General features: G+C 52.4%; 1 long non-coding RNA gene across 1 annotated transcript; it reads right to left on the bottom strand.

The window, feature by feature from the left end:
- Positions 1–3,557: 3,557 nt before the first annotated feature.
- LOC111527814 lies at positions 3,558–6,238 on the bottom strand. Its single transcript, XR_002726771.1, has 2 exons — positions 5,960–6,238; positions 3,558–4,386 (listed from the first exon to the last, which is right to left on the bottom strand). It is a non-coding gene; the product is annotated as an uncharacterized LOC111527814 (long non-coding RNA).
- Positions 6,239–6,913: the final 675 nt, after the last annotated feature.

Raw genomic sequence — 6,913 nt, 5'->3', positions numbered from 1 at the left:
AGCCCTCTGCATTTGGGTAGTGCTGGTTCCCCGCAGTGCTTGGAATCCTCCCAGGGACAGAAACATCATTGGTGTGGGGAGGACACGTTTCTCCTGGCAGGAAGGGGCAAGAAACCTACCCTCTAGGCTAGCCTCAGGGCTGCCCCCTGTGTGGCCCTCTCTGGGCCCCAGGATTAGGATCTCTGTGGGCTGTTCCAGCTGGACCAGTCTCAGATCCTAAATGCATTCCAGAGCCTTCTCATGGACGCTGGGCTGCAGCAGGGGCTCAGAAAAGCCTCACTAGGCCTTTGGTCTGCTGAGACCTGGGTGGGCGGCCTGGGTCTGGAAGCTGTGTGGGAAGAAAGTTTCTGAGTGGCATGGCCTCCAGGAGGTGCTCCCTCCTCCAGCAGGTGGAGTGCCCTTTCTTCCCAACTAATTCCATCTGAGAACACCTGGCCCAGCCTGGCTCCTGAGACAGCAGAGTGGGAACAATTCATTACCTGGTGGATTCTAAACAGTTCATGAGACCTCACTGAGCTGGGGCTCTGGGCTGGCCTCAAGGGAAGCGGAGACTGCCTGAGGCCAGGGCTTGGGCTCTAGGCCTGCAGGGAAGCTGGTGCAAGCTGTGCTGCAGACACAGTAGCTCTGGGCCAAGCACTGGGCTGGCTTCAGGCTATAGGGATGTGTTACATGAGGTCCCTGCCCTGAGGATACCACAGGATGGGGGAAGGGCAGACACTGGATTCTAACAGAGTCAAGTATGTGAACAGATCAAGGCTCAGAGTGGGGCGAGAAGCAGCAAGGCCAGCTGGCCCTGAGATGCCTCACCCCAGTGAAGGCTTCATTAATGGTGTCCTGGCCTTGATCTGCCTCCCACTGCTGGGAATGTCTCCAGGATACAAAGTGGCTGCCTTGGGAGCCTCCTTCAGGCACTAGTGAGTAAGCTGTTCTTCCCTCAGGGCCTTGGGCACAGTGACTTGTGAGGCTGGGGTGGCCCTGGGTACTGTGACTGCTGGATATTCTAGGACCTGTGGCTCTGGCACACAGTGAGCTGCCTCCAAATATGCTGGATCTCCATCCCGCGCACCGGGGAGAGACTTGGACACAAACTGGCACTGGATGCCCATGTGAGGGAGATGCTTGGAAACAAAGGAATTCTTGTTGAGTTGATCCCCAGCTAGGCCAGCTCTAGGCAGATTATCTACCTAACGCAGCTCCTCTAAGAGAGTGCTACAGAAAGAGGAAACTTGCATTACCTGGCATCCAGCTTGGGCAGGAGAGGTAGATTCCGGGGCGGGGGGAAAGGGGACTGTGTTGGGCTGTGGGGGCTGCCCTGGAGAACGTCTACCACTCGACATCTAACTCCCTTGCCTCCCTGATCCTCAACTGCCCTCGGAGTTCAAGGAAAGGCAAGCAGCTCCTAGGCGTCCAGTCCTCTGGCTGGTCAGACTAGGAGGTCACACCTAAGGAGAAGCAGACACCATCTTTGCCCCAGAAGACCTCACAGCCCAGGTTGGGAGGTGAGATTCCTAGGCTGGAAACAAGATGAGGTAGGACATGACTCAGTGCTGAAGTGTTTGCTTTGGCCCTTTGTGTGAGTGAGGGGTGGAGGAAGCCAGGAAGGAGCTGCTAGTGTGGGGGCAGAAGGAAGAGAGAAGATGCATTTGTGTGTACCCACATGCGTGTGTGTGTGTGTGTATGTGTATGTGTGGTGTGTCGTGTGTCTGCATGTGTCACATCTGAGGTCATATCTCCGGATTCCCCCACCTTCTGTGCTATTTGCCCAGACAACCTAAAAATAATTTCCATTTAACTTTAGGATTTGTTATTTGATGCACTAGATGCTTGCCCAGCAGATATACTTTTCCACCCACACTTTATATAAGATCAACATCAAGTTAAAATGAGTCTACGTTATTTATGCACATACAAGGAGGCTAGTAGGCAAAAGGCAGACTACAGCAGCCTGGATTTCACTAGCAAGTTTATATAAAAATGGTCCCTGGCCAGGGCCAGTGGCACATGCCTATAATCCTAACACTTTGGGAGGCCAAGGGAGGAGGATTGCTTCAGTCTAGGTGTTTGAGACCAACGTGGGCAACATAGCGAGACCCTGTGTCTTAAAAATACAAAAATTAGCTGGGCATGGTGGCACTCGCTTATAGTCCTAGATACTCTGGAAGCTGAAGTGGGAGGATCGCTTGAGCCTGGGAGACTGAGGCTGCAGTGAGCTGCAATCACACCACTGCACTCCAGCCTGTGTGACAGAGTAAGACCCTCATCTCAAAAAAAAAAAAAAAAGCTTCCAAAAATTGGACAGTGTGCATGGATTGGTGATCATAGCACTGATGGGGATGATAATAAAATAAAAAAGACCCTCTATGGCTACGGAGGGTGTCAGCCCCTTATTTCACCCACACATGACATAGCAATGGGCACATGGCCAGCACTCAGTGGATATTTACTGCACTTATATCTATCGATCTTCTCAATAGACATTGAGAAAAAATGTCCACATATGTACAACATCTGCAAAGATGGAGCTAGATGACTGATAATTCATCATGGACAGAGGACAACTAAATGATAGATTGAGTTTAACGTTTAGTTTATTAGAAAGATGGCTGAGGGGTGATGCTGTTATCAGAGTAAAAGATCAAAGCCACTGAGGAATGATAGATTGATAAATAACTTATTGAAGCTTGATAAAGGGGTAGGAAGAGAGATAAATTGTGGTCAATAGATCCAGGGTCAGCTTCAAATAAATAGGTAGATGGGTAAACAGAAATGTAGCAGTAGAGCAAGAGAGACGGACAAGAGGGTGAGAGAGATACTGTGGTAGGCACAATAATGCCTACCCCTAAAGATGTCTGCACTGCACTCCCCAGAGCCTGTGAATACGTTCCCTGACATGGCAGAAGGCACTTTGCAGATATGATTAAATTAAGGGCCTTGAGAGGGAGGGATTATCCTGGATTGTCCAGTGGGCCCCGCCTAATCGCACGTCCTATCACTGACCTCTCTTTCACTGTGTTGCAACCTCCCCTGTGCTCTTTTCAGTTCTTGATCATGCCAAGCTCGTTCCTGCCTCAGGGCCTTTGTACTCGCTGTTGTCTGTCTGCTCCTTTTCATCACTCAAATCTCACGCAGTTTATCTCCTTGCTTCTAGATTTTTGTCCTGAAGCCTTGAGCATACTCTGTTCCTGGGGACTGGGTTGGGGTAACAGGATGTTCAAGCTCCTCGCCTGTGCTGGCTGGCACTGTCCCCAGCCCCAAGTCCTGCCCAAGGTTGTGGGATGGAGCAGTGTGCATGAGTCATCAAGCCACAGACACAGTCCCCTTGTTGGAGGGACCTGAGCAATTACATTGTGGCTAACTCCAAGGGCTAATGGCTCAATTGAAAGGCAAGGTTAGGAATTTCCCCAAGTTCCTCAAACTCATATGGCACCAAGAGGGAACTGGAGAGTGGCAGAGCTGAGAATGGTCTGTGTGGAAGATGCTGTAACCTCTCTGAGCACTGCCATGGCCTTAGCCCGAGATGAGCCAGGCTGTGAAGGAGCAGATGGCACATCCCAGTCTCACAGGGGCCCATTACCCTTCAAGCATTCCTTTATTCACCCCACATCTAAGGAGCACCTGTTCTGTACCAGACATCATACTGCCCTAGCACAGGTCAGTCCTGCCCTGAAGGAGCCTGCGGTCTAGCCAGGGAGACAGGCTGGCCAGCAAACCTGACAGGTCTACTGAATAAGCACCCAGAATTGGGGGCACATAGAGTGGGGGCCCGAGCAGCTGACGGGGCTGGAACGCAGTGAGAGACCAGCTGGAGGGATGAGGCAAGGGCATGCTGGGCAGCAGGAGCAGCCTGGCTGGGTCAGGATCCTGGGGCTGCTGTAGCGAAGTGCCACACACAGGTGGGGCGGCTTACAGCAGCAGACAGTTATTCCCACTGTTCCGGAGAACAGATATCCCAAATTGAGGTGTTGTTAAAAAAGTGCTCCCTCCAAGGCTTTTAGTGGGGGATCCTGCCTTGCCTCTTCCAGCTTCTGGTAGTCTCTCGCATTCCTTGGCTTTTGGACGCATAACTCTGATCTCTGCCTTCATTTTCACCTGGCCGTCTTCCCTATAGGGTCTTGCTCTGTGATCCAGGCTCAAGTGCGCTGGCATGATCATAGCTCACTGCAGCCTCGACCTTCTGGGCTCAAGTTGATCCTCCTGCCTCAGTCTCCCAAGGAGCTGGGACTACAGGCACAGGCCACTATGCCCAGCAAATTTTTAAAAACTTTTTGTGGAGACAGGATCTCGCTATGTTGCCCAGGCTGGTAATGAACTCCTGGGCTCAAGTAATCCTCGTGCCTCAGCCTCCCAAAGTGCTGGGATTATAGGTGTGAGCCACTGCACTTGGCCCTCTTTTTAAAAAAGTAAAAATAAAAATGTTTTATTGCTACATAATAGTTGTACCTATTTAGGGGTACAGGTGATATTTGGACACATGTATACAATGTATAAAACCAAATCAAGATAGTTGGGATATCCATCACCCCAACAACTTTCTCTCTTCTTATAATGACACCAGCCATACCAGAGTAGGGCCCACTCTGATGACCTTATTTTAACACTATTAAATCTGCGAAGACTCTGTTTCCAAATACAGTCACCTTTACAGGTACAGGAGGTTAGGATTTCAACATGTGTGTGTGTGTGTGTGTGTGTGTGTGTGTGTATACATTTTTTTTTTTTTTTTTTTGAGACGGAGTTTTACTCTTGTTGCCCAGGCTGGAGTGCAATGGCACAATCTCGGCTCACCACAATCTCTGCCTCCTGGGTTCAAGCGATTCTCCTGCCTCAGCCTCCTGAGGAGCTGGGATTACAGGCATGCGCCACCACGCCCAACTAATTTCGTATTTTTAGTAGAGACGGGGTTTCTCCATGTTGGTCAGGCTGGTTTCGAACTCCCAGCCTCAGGTAATCCACCTGCCTTGGCCTCCCAAAGTGCTGGGATTACAGGCATGAGCCACCGTGCCCAGCCCAATGTATAAATTTGTGTGCATGGCATGGAGACGTAATTTAACCATAAGCATGGGCAAAGGCTTGGAAGGGCATGGAGCTCAGGGTAGAGCTCTCCACCGTTTACCACCTCATCACCCACAGCCTTTCTACACATTTCCCCTGGTGACTCACCAGTCCTTGCACCTGCCCGGCATGCTCCCACCTCCAGACTCTTGCTCCCACAGCCCCCCTGTGTCTGTCTCAACTGCTTTCTTTCTCAATTACCAGGCCCACCTCTTCAGGGAGCTCTCTCTGACTTGGAAGTGCCAGTCCCTTCTTCTGTTTTGTTTTCTTTTTTGAGACAGGGTCTCTTTCTGTCACTCAGGCTGGAGTGCATTGGTGTGATTATGGTTCATTCCAGCCTCAACCTCCTGTGTGCAAGCGATCCTCCCACCTCAGCCTCCCAAAGTGTTAGGATTACAGGTGCAAGCCACCACACCAGGCCTCTTTCTCTGATTTCTGAGACTTCCACAGTCTGAGGGCTCATTTAGTCTACAACACAGTGCCCAGGTAGGCATCTTTTTACCTGTCTCCTTCAGCCTCCTCCCTGCTTCATGCCAAGCCCCGGATCAGGGAACAAGAGACCTCAAGTCCAGCCGGATGCTGTGGCTCACGACTGTAATCCCAGCACTTTGGGAGGCTGAAGTAGGTGGATTGCTTGAGCTCAGCTCAAGCCCAAAAGACCTTGAGTCCAGCCTCTCAGCCATTTCCATTTTCCTCTGCACCCTCCCTGCCCAAGTTTCTCACCTGTGCTTGGATGTCCCCATGCCCAGGGCATCTGGGCCGCACTGTGTCTCCCAGGAGCTCCCTCCCACCACTTGGAGCCCCATGGAGTCCACTTGGCTTCCCAGTGACCATGGCTGCAGTGGAGCATTAGGCCATCTGAGGGACTTGCAAATGGCTCCGTAGCCCAGGGGTCTCCTTTACCCACCTGCCACATGCCAGAAATTCCACCATTAGCAAGTCTGACAGTGTCTCCCCTGATAAGGACAGATGCCCCAAGGAGAGACTCTGCCGTTGAGTCGCTGGGCCAGGACTTGCTGCCAAGAGCCTGACAGCCTGTCGCTTGGTGACATCTCACTCAAGTCCTTCAGGAGACTTGCACCCCAAAGGCAGGAGGGGGCTGAAGGAGATGGGGCTCCTCTGCAGAGCTTTATCCAGAGGCAGCAGGCTGAGAGGTGGGGGAATCTAAGGCAGCCCAATGGCCCCACCCTGTCCAGGGGAGAGGCTCTGAGGCTCCACAAGCTCAGCCTCTTCCTCTCTCCCCACCCCCCCTTGATTCCTGCACCTCCCTGGCTGGAGAACCGCCCCCTCCACACACTCCCAGCCTTTGGGCAGTTAGTGACCTTTGGACTGGGAAAGCACTGGAGCCTCCTGGGCCCCACACCCTGGCTGGCATTTACGGGGAGCAGGGAGAGGCCCAGAACTGTCACTCTTAGGCAGGCCCAGTCCCCAGTGTCCTCAACTAGCCAGTCCTGTTCTCCCCTTTCTTCCATGGGGAGGAGCTGGGGGCAGGGAAGAGGACTGGGCCAGTCCTGGCCAGAGGCACTGTGCTACCGCTTGCCCTCAGCCCCACAAGTGCCCCTGGAGTCTGTGCAGAGGCCTAGGCAGAAGCGCTGGGGTGCTCCTACTTTCCTGCCAGCGGGACTGGAGGATAGGATGAGGAAGTGTGCTCAGTGCCAGACACCGAGGGTCCCAACAAGACTCATTTGGGAGGGTGAGCTAGCCCTATCTAATAAGGAACTATTTCAGGTTTGCAGTAACCAAGTCTAGCTTGGGGCTGCCCCACATAGTCAGATAATGGAAGCCACATGTCTGCAAGCATGACTTGGCTCCTGGGCCTAGTTGTCCACTGCAGACCCAGTGAGAGGCCTCAGCCCTGCAC

This window comes from Piliocolobus tephrosceles, unplaced genomic scaffold, assembly GCF_002776525.5.
Source record: "Piliocolobus tephrosceles isolate RC106 unplaced genomic scaffold, ASM277652v3 unscaffolded_12373, whole genome shotgun sequence".
NCBI lineage: Eukaryota > Metazoa > Chordata > Mammalia > Primates > Cercopithecidae > Piliocolobus > Piliocolobus tephrosceles.
Note: the sequence above shows the minus strand (reverse complement) of the source record. Positions and strands in the feature narration are given on the sequence as shown.